Consider the following 15,836-nt stretch of genomic DNA (forward strand, 5'->3'; position numbering starts at 1 on the left):
CGAGGGCTAGAGGGCAAAGCGTCGGCGACCTGCTCTTGGATGGTGCGTCGAAGGGTGGGATCTATGGGTGACGCAGGGTCGCCAGACACAGGCAGTAGGGACAGTTGGCGGGCCACTTCTTCCCGTATGAAGGCCTTGATCTGGGGAAGCAGGGAGGCCGAGTCAGAGACCAGACTGCAGACCGCCGGCGCAGGAAGGGACTCGTCGAGGACTCCGGAACGGCGAGTAGAATTCCTCTGCTTCCTGAGGACGTCATAGCTCTGACAAAGCTGAATGACATCCACCACCGTTTGCGGATTCCTGGCGAGCAACATTTGGAACGCGTCGTCGGAGATGCCCTTCAGGATGTTGCTAATTTTCTCGGCCTCCGGCATCGATGGATTGATGCGCTTGCACAGGTCTAGAACATCTTCTATGTAACTGGTGAAGGATTCAGTGGCGTGCTGAGCGCGAGCGCGGAGGCGTTGTTCGGCGCGCAGTTTGCGCACAGCTGGGCGGCCGAATACCTCCGAGAAGCTGGTCTTAAAGGACGACCAGGTAGGCAAGTCGGCCTCGTGGTTGCGGAACCACAAGTTGGCAACGTCGCTGAGATAGAATAGTACGTTACCAAGCTTGGTGGCATCGTCCCACTTGTTGTGTGCGCTGACGCGCTCGTAAGTCGCCAACCAGTCGTCAACATCGTGGTCGTCGGCACCGCTGAAGACGCTGGGATCTCGCTGCCGGAGCCCGCCAGAACACAGGATGGTAGGCGACGGGATGGGGGCTGTCTGGCTGGTGACTTCAGGCATAACTGGCGGCGAAGGTAAGGTGCGACTACGGAGCTCCAGGATGAGGACGAGAGGGGGAACTTACAGCAGCCTCCACCAAATGTAGGATGGGGTTGTGGCTGAGCAGAACCTAGGTCGCTTTGCAACGTTCAGCAAAGGTGCAGGCCTAGCGTTCGGGCTGCGAGCGAGCGTCACACCTCAGGATCGTCGTCTTCTTTCACTACTACAGTTCACCACAGTGAGCGAGCACGGCTGCTACACTACAATATATATATATATATATATAGCAAACAAGGGAAGGGAATGGTTTGGTTTGGTTTGGTTTATGGGGTTTAACGTCCCAAAGCGACTAAGGCTATCAGAGACGCCGTAGTGGAGGGCTCCGGAAATATCGACCACCTGGGGTTCTTTAACATGCGCTGACATCGCACAGTACACGGGCCTCGAATTTCTCCTCCAAAGAAATTCAGCCGCCGCGGCCGGGATCGAACCCGCGTCTTTCGGGCCAGCAGCCGAGCACCATAGCCACTGAGCCACCGCGGCGGCGCGGAAGGGAATGAGGGGCTCGTTATAAGTATGAGAAAAGCCAACAGCCACAGAGTTTCTGTGGCTGTTGGCTTTTCTCATATATATCTGTGTGTGTGTGTGTGTGTGTGTGTGTGTGTGTGTGCGTGCGCGTGCGTGCGTGCGTGCGTGCGTGCGTGCGTGCGTGCGTGCGTGCGTGCGTGCGTGCGTGCGTGCGTGCGTGCGCGCGCGCACGCACGCGCACGCGCGTTGTGAATGACGCTACCGAAGGGCTGTATTTTCGATTAGTGGCTGTAATTGTTTCGCAGAAAGGGCAACAAATATCACACAGTTTCTGTTCGAGCTTATGCACGCAAGTGCGTGCCTTCGCCGTGTGATACTTGTCGAGACCGTTTGCTGAGGCCCAGGGTTCGTCAAAGGTTCTCGGGACATATGGTTTGTGTTTGAGCCGGGTTATGTGGCTTTTGCGGGAACGTCGAAGCTCAAAGTCTTTATGTGTCTGGAGGGTGAGCGGAAGTTTTATCATCACCCCTGAGAGCCTCGGTAGCTTCATGTTCACTATAAACGTATACTCCAACAGAATAGGAAGCTGAGCTAGTTGGAGGCTGTTGATTATGAAATTTGTAGGCGCGAACTCTACAAGCGCAACGAAAAAGAGGGCACAGGACATGCACCGTTCTCACAACTGGTTTATCGCAAACGACGCATTTGCTTAAATACGGAACAACAATGACATGACAACAAAAAGATTAGTTATCAGTTCTTGTTCTAAAAAAAATCAATCTCCGGAGATATGCTAGTTCTTTTTTTGGTGGCGAGAGTGATGGCATGTTGACGCTTTTACCATGCTAGGCGATGTGAAATGCTTCTATCGCCTCTCTGGTATGTTGGTGCTGGCGACGAAACGGGACTTGGGCTTCCTCAAAGACAGGGCGGCTATTTCTGCATTCGCGGCCGTCCTCAGCCGCTAACGATGAGCTGTCGTTTTTATGCTATCTAAGGCAGACGTTCAGACAACGCCCGGTCTGGCCTGTGTGTAAAGTCCGCACAGGAAGGGAATCTTGTACACGACAGCAGATTCACATCGCACGAACTTCACCCTGTGTTTAATCTTGCTGGACCGGGGCTCGCGATCGACTTGTTCTCTTTCTTTGTACAAGCGGACATAATATTCCTATCCTTAGGGAGCGGAAAGGGCTACAGAGACATTTTTCACCACGTGCTTTGACCCATGAGATAACCGGTGCATGCAAGGGATAACAGCATAATTCTTTGAGTTGTTATTGGTAGGAGATGAATGGCCTTTTGCCCATTTCATTAACTTGACACATGACTTAACTATGACATTATTTGGGTAGCCTGCTTCTGACAATCGTACCGTTGTGCGTTAAAGCTATCCCGCAGAGTATGTATACACGATTTTGCTAGGCAAGACTGCAGAAATGAAAGAGAAATGCCATTTTTCACAAGTTCTATAGTTAAGGATCGTTTGTTATTTTTCTTTTTGACCTGGTACAATACTTCCAGCAGGCATAAGTGCGGAATGAACAAGTAGCTGAATATCTAAAAACTGCTACTATACTAACTATACTGTTCAAAAGGAGACGCTGGGGCCTGGGAACTTTCGAACAATCCTGTAAAGCACTTTCTTCCTGTCTTCTTATTTACCGTCACTTGAATCAGCACTGCAAGAATTCTTCGACAGATGCAAGCCGCAAGAGACCATAACTGTAGTGAATTATAAACGAGGGTGAGGGGTAAAGGAGAGGGGTATAATTATTCTCCCACTCCTTTGCTCTAGGAGGTGGTGCGGAGGGAGTTCCACTCCCTGTCAAAGGAGGAATGAACATGGCACTTCTTTCCGCTGACGTTGCTATAAATGTGTAAATAACGTCTGGAGAGAGTAAAGTAGCTGGTCAACTCATTTCTTGCAACCTCTACTTTTTAGACTATAGTGTACCATCGGGGGCAAAAGTAACAGACCCCTCCCCTCCAAGTTCCAACCCGTGCCACTCTGCGTAGGGGCGGACCAAGCACTTCTGGTGTCAAAACGGGCCCACTGCGCCGGTCTCGACACTAGAAGTGTTTTGTCAGGTGGCGCCCATACCCAGAGTGGCACGGGTTGGAACTTGGAGGGGACGGGTCTGTTACTTTTGCCCCCGATGGTACTTGAACTGCACGAAACGAAAATTGCGACCGCTCGTGTACGCGTTGCTCGTCATCTTCACCGTCATTACAACGCAGATGCAAGAAGTGGAGGAGTTCATGGCCTACTACGACCTTCCCGAGCGGCTGCAGGCGCGCATCCGGTCGCACCTGCACGCACAGCAGATGTACTTGAACGACAAGGACATCCTCTCCTCGCTGTCCGGCACGCTGCGAGAGGTGAGTCCTCGCGCATGGGCTAATGGTAACGTGACGGTGAGATCGGCTCCGTGTTCCTAGCCGCCTCAGAAGAAATCTGCTCTGTGCCCCTGACCGGCAACTAAAACCAGGGTCTGGGCTGTTTAGCCGGGAGGAAAAGGACATGTCATGCTGAATGAGCCATGGGATTTTCTACTCGGTTACGCGGTGTTAATACAACCGTATCGTGTGTGGTGTGTGTCCGTGTGTGCGTCTACAGGGGCACTGATTCGCTGTGAGGGCCGCCACCTAGCTTAAATTTGAAATGCCAGGCAGCCGGTTTGAGAAGTTTGTTCACTCTTATTGTTGCAAACTATGAGACGACGCTACTAGTGCAGGTTGGCAGATCACCGCCACCAGTATAAGCCTGCCCTTTTTTCTGGAAAGAAAATACGCCCACAGACTTATTCGGAAAGTTTTTTTTTTTTCTGTTCGAAGCGGCCTATACATGAATTCTCACTTCTAGTTCGTAGACAATGTTTATTTTGTATGGTTACGCGGGCAAGTGATTAGCCGGTGCAATAAAAGCCTCCCGTTATTGACTTATCTTACGTGAAAGCGTGCATCGCTCACACACAGAAGAGAAGGCGTTACGCGAGCGCGGTGTCCCTCGGACAGGCGCTTTTAAACGGCAGTTGAGTGATAAGGCCGTTGGACTTGTCGGGCTTCGTCTGCGCTTATAGACGACCTTATCTGCTGCCCAGCCTCACTTTATTGCGTTTTTGCGGTTCCATCGTGAAGTGAATTGCATACCGCAGGATGTTTTTCAATTCGCACGAACGAGCCTCCGCCCTTTCAACTGAAATTGAATGTGAGCGCGTGACAGCAGTTCGAGCCGTGCTATGTTAACTCACCCGACAGACTTCCCCTTCGCATTTGCGTTGCTTTCGATGTGTGAATAACGGTTCAGCCGCGTATCTATTATTTTCAACATTAATTGCTCATAGTTTCAGTGCTTTACCTTTCTGAGCGATCACTGAATGCTCTGTAAAAAAAAAAAAGAAAATGGTTTCCAGTCCTTTACATTAAAGAGGACGCAGTACGCAGTACTGCGTCCTCGAAGTATGTTCAGTATATGTTTCCAGTCCTTTACATTAAAGAGGACGCAGTACGCAGTACTGCGTCCTCGAAGTATGTTCAGTATATGTTTAGTAATTCACTTAACGCAGTATGTTTACTTCATATATGTCATTTATATGTGTTTATTCATGCCATTATATGGACCTTGAATGAACGTCTTCGAAGGTTACTTGTGGCCAGTGTTTTGGTGGCCTATAATAGCACCACTTGATACAACGTTTCACTGCTACGAGGATGCTTTGGGGGCATTGATAGCGTTTTTGCACGCGTTTTACTTACGGTGACGGCGGTTGGCACACAAGAAGCCAGCTAATGGTAATGCGGGCTTCTTCAGATAGGGCTGCTTAGGAGGTATTTTTCTTCGCTCTGGACCGGAGAATGTAAAGGAACATTCCAATCTGAAGACAAGTTTCCAGGTCGCTTTTTCAGTTACAAATTGAAATGGAGATCTGAATGCCAAAGGGAGTCTAGCTCATCTGCGGCTGCGCCCGCTCAGCGACCTCGGTGGTGATAGAAAGATGATAGTAATTCACTTAACGTGTGCATGGATGGCGGAAATGGTGGGAACGCGTAGTTTCATTTTAAGGTTTTTTTTTTGCTCACGCGTATTTGCGCTTTGTTAACCAACGTCGTCGGAACACCAGGACGTGTTGGATATGATGTGGGTCTGGGGTTAAGAATTGATCCACGAGGCCGGCTCTCATGATTATTCCCCGAAAGCATCCAGAATTTTCCATCATGCGCTTTGCGCATGTACCGAACTATGTCGCCATCGGCTTGCTCGTGATAGGTTGCGCATATGAGAAGGAACGGGAAGTAAGGAGCAATTTTAGTGAACGAAAGACGAATTGACATGACAAAAATAAAAAGATATGCGCTTGGCTGAAACTTTCTATTGCCTGCATTCGGACAGACATGCGCATGATGCTAGTGAATCGTACGCAACGTTCGCAAAAATGCAGCGGTACAGCCCTAATCCTTCTCTCGTTACCTTCTTACTCCTCTCCGCGGGTAACGGAAGGGCATGAAAAAGCCGCGAACGCATTTACTTTAATGTACGCCGCAATCAGGGCGCCATGTTTTCGAGGCAGTCGGCAGGTTTCCAGAACTTTCGTCATTTTCATTTAAACCGCATATAATTGAAGCACGTCCCATGACAACAGTAATAAACACACCAGCTTGGAATTACATAAGAAAATATATTTTGAGAACATCATCACAGGCAGACTGAGGTTATTTCCACAGGGTCACGTAACATGACACCAGTGCACCACTGACTCAAGGAAGAAGTCACTTCCTCTTCTCTTGGAACAGGGTCTCCCTACACTCTACAGAAAGAAGTAAAAAGAGAGTAAGGCATCCTCTAGCGATCTCTATTCTATAAAAGGGAGTACGCTAGAGGATATTTTAATCCCTTTATAGACTCCCACATAAGTAAGTATATTCGTGTTTAGAGTGTACAGTAAAAGGGAGGGAGGGGGGATTTCTCACATAGGTCATATTCAAGGTTGTTGAGTTTCTGTATATTTTGTCATGAACACCGCGCCCGCATCACAGCCATCACGAAAACGAGTCCGGGACCGTCTCACAGAGAAAGAAGTAAGCGTGCTGCAACTGAAATTATCGGCGTGGAAGTCCTCCATTCACCTCTGTCTATTCGATTCCTTGACTGAAAGCAAATGAGACAAAGCGTGCTTGCATTTTTGAACTGCGCATTTTCTGGTCACGGGCCGAAGGAACGCGTGGAGATGCCAGGTCCTTCCCTAGAAACTGGAGCCTAAAACCTCTCCTCCGTCCGTGGCTTTAAGCCATGGAGTGAAAGGCACAATCTTTGACAGTTGGAATGACCAAGTACGAGTACAACTGAACATTTCTGAAAGGCATTGATGTTACCTAGAAAATTTTGGACAACTGCGCAGATAGTGCTAGACAGGAAATTTTTGTAGGTTAGGAATACTGCGCGCCGCAATTTTACTATGTGCTGGGGCTACACACGGCCACTCAAACTTTGTGGCAAGATTGAAACACACGTCATGCTATAGAGGTTCAGATATTATGCCGTCATCACTTTTGCGGCTTTCGTTACAAATTTAAGGACTTAAGAGTTGTATTAGATGTACCAGAGATGGCTTTAGAATTAAATTAATGTCAGTGGACAGCTGTTGAGGGCATTTCGGCAGAATATGGTAAAAACTACCGGACGACACACACGTCTCCTGCCCCGCATCTGGTCAGGAGCGCCACAAGTTTGTCGCACACAAAAGTTATGCACATTTCATATCAACGTCTGACAGAACCATCAAGCATGTTTTGAAGCCGATACCAGTCTCTACGAGACTGTCCAGTAGCCGTCCGTTCCTCGCAGTAGGAGCACCATGTCGGGCTCCCATCCTTCGATCTTGCGCTCGTAGCTGACGGCGGCTACATTGATGCCTCGTTTCTCACACTCGACATATAACGTGGACGCGAGCTCAGGGTCAATAGCGGCGGTCGCTTCGTCCATCAAGGCGAGCTTTGGTCGTCGGTAGAGCAGGCGAGCCCAGCTGAGTCGCTGCCTCTCTCCCGGAGACAGCGTGTCGTACCACGCGGCGTCCATTTCACTGTCCAAATTGTTCGCGCTGTCTAGGAGGTGCTTCAGGCCCGTGAGCTCCAGAAGCGCGACCATCTCTGCTTCCTCAGCGTCTTCGTCAGCGATTCCTTCGTGGCATTCGTCCGAAGGGTAACGGATCTGCCCGCGGAGGCTGCCCGACGTCAGCCACGGCGACTGCGGAAAGAATGCCAGGGAGTGAGCGTTCCTCACGCGTACACATCCGGAGTCGACGTTCCGCAGGCCCTTGATAACTCTCAGCAGAGTGGTCTTGCCGCTTCCGCTCGTGCCAGTGATGAGCGCCTTTCGCTTGTCGTCCAACATCCACGTCAACTTCTCAACTAGGACGCCACCGTCACGCGGCGAGCTGTACGTCACATCCTGGAGTTCGACCGTCGGCCTGTCGTCGTCGCTGTCGTCAGGACCCTTTTGGACGCTAGCTTCATCGCACTTCGTATCACGCAGTTCTTCGCAAAGAGACTGTAGCTTCTCCCGGAGGGCCATGATCCTGTGTGTGTTTCCTGCGATAACCGCCACGCTGCCAGACAGGTCGACTAGGCTACTGTAACAGCTTATGAGGTAGATAGACACGAACGCATTTTTGCTTATGAGCCCCGAGAGTTCACCGGGCGTCAGCGAGTCGTAGACGCCGTTGAAAATGGGCACGGCAATGACCAGCAAGCTCAGGATTGCGCCGGTGTAATCGAAGAGATGAATACCGAAGTTTAAGGGGAATTCCCTGTTCACAACGGACTGCTGAGCTTTGACCACGTCGCTCAGGATGGCGTCAGCCTTCTCCTGCTCCACGGGTTCGCCGTCCAGGAAGGCGATCGACTCGGAGTTGTCCCTGATGCGCGCATGGGCGTGCCTGAACTGGCCCTCTTGCTTCTGTTGCTGGTATACGCGGGGGACGACCGGTGCCATCAGGAATTTGTTGATGACGGTGAACACGAGGAAGAAAACGATCGTGGACACCGGGCCTATCCAGCCGGTGGCCACGTACGCCTGGTAGTTGTAGTAACCCGCCGTGAAGGGAGCAATCAGCGCCGGCGGCAGCGTCTCGGCCAGCGTCCTGCAGAAGCGGTCAACGTCCTGCGTCATACGCTGGTCGGCATTGTCCAGTTCTCCGCCTTCCACGACGTTCACGTCGTAGTGGTTCTTTCCTGCAAAGTAGAGTCCGTGCAGATCTGCGGTGATGAGCTTGCGCCAGTGCACGCCGGCGGTGGATGCGAGGAAGGTCCGCAGGGCCCTAGTCTTGGATATGGCGAACACAAGGCTGAGGCCGAGGGCAGTTTGGATCCAGAAGCCATGCAAGTCCTTGTCCTGGAGCACCGTATAGTAGCGGCTGCTGATGAGGCCCACCTGGTACGAGACGAACTCGTAAGTAACGACGACGAACATTAAACCAGCGAGGAGTAGCACCGCTTTTTTGCCCCTGAACAGCAGGGAGCACAGCGTCACGAAGCGCCTCACGAGAAGCGTGTTGAAGCCGACGCTATACATCGTGATGGAACGCCGACGGCGGCGCGCAGTCAGAGCCTGGAGCTGGAATGCTTCGCTATTAGTCGAGTCTGTGCTACTTGCGACGGCGCTATCTTCCAACGGGGACAATGAGAGGCAGCGAACCATACTTGATTGTTTTCGGCGGCGCATATCTTATCGCAGCTTAGAAGCCGCGCGAGGTTAACAGCGATCCAACCATCCTCAGTATGCTGTCTGCATGCGCTCTCGCTTTCCACAGCGATCACCTTATCAGGCGCCTTTGTTTCCGAGCGACGGATACGTCTGCACCGCACAGCGCGGCGAAACTGCGGCGCACTGTGCGCCGCCGTGTGGGCCTGTTTCAGGGAGCACCGATGCTGTCAGCCGAGCGCAGCTGCTTACTCTGCGGTTGCTGAGGGTCTCCATGTCGCTCTGCGGCGCTTCCGCTTGCAGCGTTCACCCATGCGTGGGCGGGATGGCTGTTTGCGCGAAACGATCCGTAGGCAGCGAGCTTTTGCCGCTAAAGCATTAGTCCGAGACAGCGCAACACACAGCGACTAATGCGAATACCGGGTGAGCGAATAAACGCACACGCGAGCACCGCGTGCCAATGTGTACGGAAAGCAGCACGCCGTCGACTAGGAAACCTGTTTTCCGCTGCGGGTTGCGCACAAGCGCCGTAAACGGCTATATATGTATAAAAAATGTAGTAGCGCGTCTGCCTCGGCGCAAGACTGGGACGACATCTGTGGGCGCTTGTAAGAAGGGCATTGGCTCGCTCTCAGATGGCGCGAGTTTTGCACATAGGCACCAAGGTTGCTGAGTTTTCGCTCCATAAATGTGCGTACGACGAAACAGATTGGACTCCTTTTCATTCGAGCTTGAAATTCCAGTATGCGCCTGTCGCACTGTTATCTTCATAAGCCTCGTCCGTTCAAAATCGCGCCGAAGGGCTGCAGCTGCAGTAATATCTTAGGCGTCTGTATTGTTCTCTATGCCGCAGAAACGTGGAGGATGGGAATTGGAGGATGAAAAGCGCAATTAAGCGCATTTTTCCAACTGATTTTATTCGAAAACATTCTAAAATGGTGCACTGACGATAACTTTATCAGGTTTTTGTTCTTGATAAAACGCGATAGCAGGGCCTTTCGTGACTGTTCGTCGAGCAAAGGGTGTTTCACTGCTTAGAAATAGGGAGTCAAATTTAAAGACCCCCCTTTTTTTTTTCGCAACACCCTGCTCAAACTCTGGCGTTCAGTGACGACGTTGAGTGCGGTGGACTTACAGGCAGTGTCTTTTTTTCGTTTTTTCTGATCTGATGAAAGCACACTAGCGGTAGAGACACAAAAGTTACTTTATTAACCAGGTGCTTAACGTCCGCTTTTGGTTCTGTTAAAAAAAAAAAATCTCCCTTGATGTCACTGCACCGTTCCTGTGGAAACGGACGGTGGTGGTGACACTTGCCTTTCACCTTTCCCTTTTTTTCTGTCTAACAAGAACTCCATTTTCTTTGAAAGTGGCCGGCTAATGAACGAATAGTGAAAAGCCATGAGTATAAGCCGACCTATGTTTGCTGTCGCTTACGTTATAAATACTGCCGCCTCACTTAACGGTGCAACTATGGGGAATTAGAAAAAATTTTACGAGTAGAGACAACCAAATGCGAATGAAAACATCAAGAATGTTTCCGATATTTACGTTTTTAGTTTTTTTTTATGTTCTTTGCCGTTTCATATATGGTTTTGGGGTTTAACGTCCCAAAGCGACTCAGGCTATGAGAGACGCCGTAGTGAAGGGCTCCGGAAATTTCGACCACCTGGGGTACTTTAGCGTGCACTGTCATCGCTCAGTACACGGGCCTCTGGAATTTCGCCTCCATCGAAATTCAGCTGCCGCGGCCGGGATCGAACCCGCGTCTTTCGGGCCAGCAGCCGAGCACTATAACCACTGAGCCACCGCTGCGGCTGTTGGATATACGGATTACCACGTACATGGATTCTTGCCAAACCGCCAAAAACTGCAACCTGATAGTACTTTTTTACGGCGTTCCTCGGCTCCAAGTGCAGAAACTGGCATGAAATGCTCGAAGTCATGTTGGTGTATAGTCACTTGTACTTCGTATCGTAGATACGCAAACTATGCGCAATCATGGCACGCATTTATCGAACCTCTACAGTGCCTTCATCTTCTTCGTCGTTATCGCGTCATTAATCACTGACGTATCTTATTGCACCGTTAACGTATCGGCCGGTACCTCTCAACATTTTGCTTCTGTCCTCACTGTGAGGCGTTATCGCTTGAAAAGCCCTGCTATGCGACGACGTCAATTGTATTTGGATTTCATTGCACAAGCTTCTTTTTGTTGGAAATTGCGAAGACCACGTAGGTCCTCGTGACTAGCTCAGCGCCAGTGGGCGCCGCGTATTGCTGCCAATATTGACTTTGACACCATTAAATTAGCAGCCGCTTTCCAAACGTCGCAATTCGATATATTGCTCTAGTAATTGCAAGCTTCTGAGAAAGTTATTGCATGAAAGGCTTAATTACGCTCTTTTATAGGTACCTACTTATATAGATACCTACTGAACAGGTATCTGTTCAGATATCGATCTGTTCAGATACGTAGGTTCGCACACTATTCAGATTTATTCTTTATTTATCTTTTTTATTTGTTTATTTTTTTATAAAATAAATATTCTATTCAGATACCTATGACATACTGCATCTGAATATTGGAAGACGTTTTGGTTGCCGCGGTGGCTCAGTGGTTACGGCGCTCGGCTGCTGTCCCGAAAGACGCCGGTTCGATCCCTGCCGCGGGGGCTGAATTTCTATGCAGGCGAAATTCTAGAGGCCCGCGTACTGTGCGATGTCAGTGCACGTTAAAGACCCCCAGGTGGTCGAAATTTCCGGAGCCCTTCACTACGGTGTCCCTCATAGCCTGAGTTGCTTTGGGACGTTAAACCCCTCCATAAACTAACCTAGAAGTCGTTCTAAAGAAGTTCAGCGCGAATATTTTCGAACCAGTAACGCAAGTCATTCACGATATGTTCAGCACAGGTTGTTTTCCGTCAAAATGAGCAGTTTCACAGATAATACTTATGTACGAGAAAGGGAGTGGAATGGTGTGAAAAACAGCCATCCTACACTTATTCTTTCTCCTGTGGCGAATACGAGGTCTGTTAGAAAAGTATCCGACTTCATTTTTTTTTTTGCGAACACCTGATGGATATGAAACAAGCGCGCTTGCATCACGTGACCTTGAACCTTCGTGCACATGCACGAATTTTTTCCCGCCTGCCGATAGCGTCAGTCGCTGGGACGCAGCATTTGAGTGAGGCGGTGCGCAGTGCTCTCGTCGGTTTTTTAGTGCAAGGAAAATGGCGGAGTGACAGGAGCAGCGCTACTGCATCAAATTTTGCCATAAACTGGGCGACAGCCAAGTGGAAACCATTCGGAATATTCAGACGGCTTTCGGTGACGATGCTATGAGCAGCACACAGATTAAGCAGTGGTACAATTGATTTAAAGATGGCCGCACATCGGTGGAGAGCGAGCCACGCTCCAATCGGCCATCAACATGCCGAAATGACCAGGTCATTGCCGAACTGAACGCTGTAGTGATGCGGGACCGTCGCGTGACTATCCGAGAAATTGAGGAAGAGGTGGACATGAGCAATTTTTCCGCACATTCCATTATCACCGAAGATTTGGCCATGGAGAGAGTTGCGGCGAAATTCGTGCCGAAGCTGCTCACGGTGGAGCAAAAGCAGCTTCGTGTTGAAGTCTCACAGGACATGCTGGATTCCGCAAACAGTGACCCCGACTTCATCAACATCATAATAACTGGTGACGAGTCTTGGGTGTACAGGTACGACCCGGAAACCAGATCCCAGTCGTCACAGTGGAAGCATTCCACGTCACCAATACTTCAGAAGGCCCGCCAAGTGCGCAGCAATGTGATAGTGATGCTGACTGCTTTTTTTGACTCCCTCTGTGTGGCACACTACGAGTACGCACTCCAATGGGTCAAACAATGACCAAAGAGTGCTACAGGGATGTCCTTTGCTGCCTACGTGATGCTGTGCGGCGCAAGAGACCGGAGTTGAGGACAACAGGAAAGTGGCGCATCCATCACGACAATGCTCCTGCACATGCCTCGCACTTGATTAAGACTTTTTTGGCGAAAAACCAGACTCCTGTAGTTCAACAGACTCCTTACTCTCCTGATATGGCCCCTGCGATTTCTGGCTGGTTCCCAAAAACCAAAGGCCATTGAAAAGAGCGCAATTCCAGACAAGGAAGAACATTATGGCTGCAACGACAGCTGAGCTAAACTCCATTCCGAAAGGGGCCTTTTCGGAATACTTCCCAAAATGGCAGCACCGCTGGGAGAAGTGTGTGGAGTCCCAAGTAGACTACTTTGAAGGTGACGAGGTTTGGAACGCTCCAGTTTTTCAAGTTTTTTTTCTACGGCCAAAGGTCGGATACTTTTCTAACAGACCTCGTATACCTTGTGGGTTTCTACGTGGACACAGGCCACCAACCACCGCGGGTTCGAGCTTCGCGCGAGCCAAGGGCCCCGATCAGCCGTCACCACACACCACTGGGACACCGATGCGGTGCACTCAACCTCCGCTGGGAGGAGAGCGATTCGCCGCAAAGAAATAGGCCTCCAAGTTCACCAAGGAGACGTTTATTCACGTCGTCCTTCAGCAGATACACAAACACTAAGTAGTCACCCCGTCCCGGGGGCGCGCGAGGAGCAAGGCTCCGCTGCGCGTACGAAGCGACCAGAGTAATGCGCGCCGCTAGCACGCCGCTGCAGGAGAATGTCCCCGCGGCAGTGCTGTAATCTCTCTCTCGTGTCGACCGTTGGGCCGGTTGCGAGAGAGAGTGGGCAATCAACGCAAGGTACGCCTGTCGGAGGTCGCTGGACCCCTCTGGACAGGCTCGAGCCGCTGCAGGTCAGAGGACACGTGCGGGCGAGCTCGAGTATATGCACTGGTCCGAGCGGCAAAGGCCGGCAGGGACAAAACAGTAGCGTACGCACCTTACGCTGTCTCAGAGGGATCTCTCTCTCTGGGCCCCGCTCGGACGGTCGCGCGGCGCGCGGCCGCCCAAAGCGGGTCCCGAATTCCCGCCAAAAGGCGCCAATGGCAAAGGCCCTTGGGGAGCCGGGGCGGAGCTGTGGCTAAATGACAGTGATTAGTCACCCAGCCGCCTCTCCACCGCCTGAGGCGGGAGCAAGGGAAAGAGGAGAAACAACGCGGGAGGCCGGCAGAGCCGCGCAAAGGCGACGGCGGAAAGCCAGGATTCCCACAACCTGTGAAGGCATTGTTTTCTGTATAAGAATTTTTTCAGTCGATGTAGTTAATACGCGAAAGAGCAATATGGACATAGGAAAGAAAAGTCAACCGAACCGGCTTTGCTGAACAATGTTGAAAATATAAAACACAATATAAAGGCAAAACAACTCAGTGCACATTTTTATTGATTTAACAAGAACATTCGCTTATTAAACCACATTTTTTTTTATTATCGGGACTTGACAACAATGCAATTCTAGGAACTCCGTCAGAACTACTGAGAACTTACCTGTACAATCGTGAACAATGCGTAACCGCTAATGAATTCGTATCTTCGCGATTAACAACATGCACTGAAGTTCCGCAGGTTCCTGTTCTCGGCCCGTTGCTATCTTTAAAACACATTATTGATACTCTGTCCTACATATCTGATGAGTGGGTTCTTTATGCATATAAATCTAACATATTTGAGAGGCAGATAACGAAGAAAAATTGTATTGTAAGGCAAACACAGCTTTAAATTTATCTCGGAATCTTTCTAATTTTCTGCGAACATTTCTAAAACCAACTATATAGTCTTTGCTTTAAAGAAGACAAGATTAACAAACAAAACTATGTTGACGAAATGTTTAGGGGAATCCAGCAAGGTGGAGTAGATTTGTAAAAAGGGAGTAATTACTCATTGACGTCCACCCAAGCGCAGCCATACGGCTACAAATCAAAGCTATACAGCTTTCTCTGAAACTTCGCAGTTAAAGAAAAATTCGTCCTGGTCCGGGGTTCGAACCCGGGACCTCCGCTTCACCGGAGCAGTCGCTCTACCAATTGAGCTAACCGGGACGGCAAGCTTGTGGTAGGGCGAGAGCGAATTGATCAATAGCTCGAAGTGGGAACAGTGTTGACGAAATGTTTAGGGGAATCCCCCAAGGTGGAGTAGATTTGTAGACTGGAGTAGACTGTGGTGGAGTAGACTGTTCCCACTTCGAGCTATTGATCAATTCGCTCTCGCCCTACCATAAGCTTGCCGTCCCGGTTAGCTCAATTGGTAGAGCGACTGCTCCGGTGAAGCGGTGGCCCCGGGTTAGAACCCCGGACCAGGACGAATTTTTCTTTAACTGCGAAGTTTCAGAGAAAGCTGTATAGCTTTCCTTTGTAGCCGTATGGCTGCGCTTGGGTGGACGTCAATGAGTAATTACTCCCTTATTACAAATCTACTCCACCTTTGGGGATTCCCCTAAATATTTCGTCAGCACTGTTCCCACTTCGAGCTATTGATCAATTCGCTCTCGCCCTACCATAAGCTTGCCGTCCCGGTTAGCTCAATTGGTAGAGCGACTGCTCCGGTGAAGCTTTGGTCCCGGGTTCAAACCCCGGACCAGGACGAATTTTTCTTTAACTGCGAAGTTTCAGAGAAAGCTGCACAGCTTTCCTGTGTAGCCGTGTGGCTGCGCTTGGGTGGACGTAAATGAGTAATTACTCCCTTATTACAAAACTATGTTAGGTTTAATGACACAGTATTACAAAGTGTTATGATAATAAAAATTCTTAGCTTATACGTTGTTCCGGCTGTCATGACACGCGCACATTCATGACATCACTGTTAAAATTTACGTGGAAATTTTCCCTATTCGAGCTCCGATACTTATACCATTTAGCACGCTAGTAATATTATACCATGCCTTT

General features: G+C 50.0%; 2 pseudogenes across 1 annotated transcript in view; one reads left to right on the forward strand and one right to left on the reverse strand.

Moving 5' to 3' along the window:
• The window catches only part of LOC149343714 (potassium/sodium hyperpolarization-activated cyclic nucleotide-gated channel 1-like), a 64,578-nt pseudogene that overhangs the window by 32,475 nt on the left and 16,267 nt on the right, over positions 1–15,836 (forward strand). Inside the window, exon 7 of the transcript XR_016283325.1 lies at positions 3,537–3,677. The product of XR_016283325.1 is annotated as a potassium/sodium hyperpolarization-activated cyclic nucleotide-gated channel 1-like (transcript). The remainder of the gene's footprint in view (positions 1–3,536; positions 3,678–15,836) is intronic.
• Positions 6,532–9,499, reverse strand: LOC149343715 (lysosomal cobalamin transporter ABCD4 pseudogene; annotated as a pseudogene).

This window comes from Amblyomma mixtum, chromosome 5, assembly GCF_055824585.1.
Source record: "Amblyomma mixtum isolate Tamu chromosome 5, ASM5582458v1, whole genome shotgun sequence".
Taxonomy (NCBI): domain Eukaryota; kingdom Metazoa; phylum Arthropoda; class Arachnida; order Ixodida; family Ixodidae; genus Amblyomma; species Amblyomma mixtum.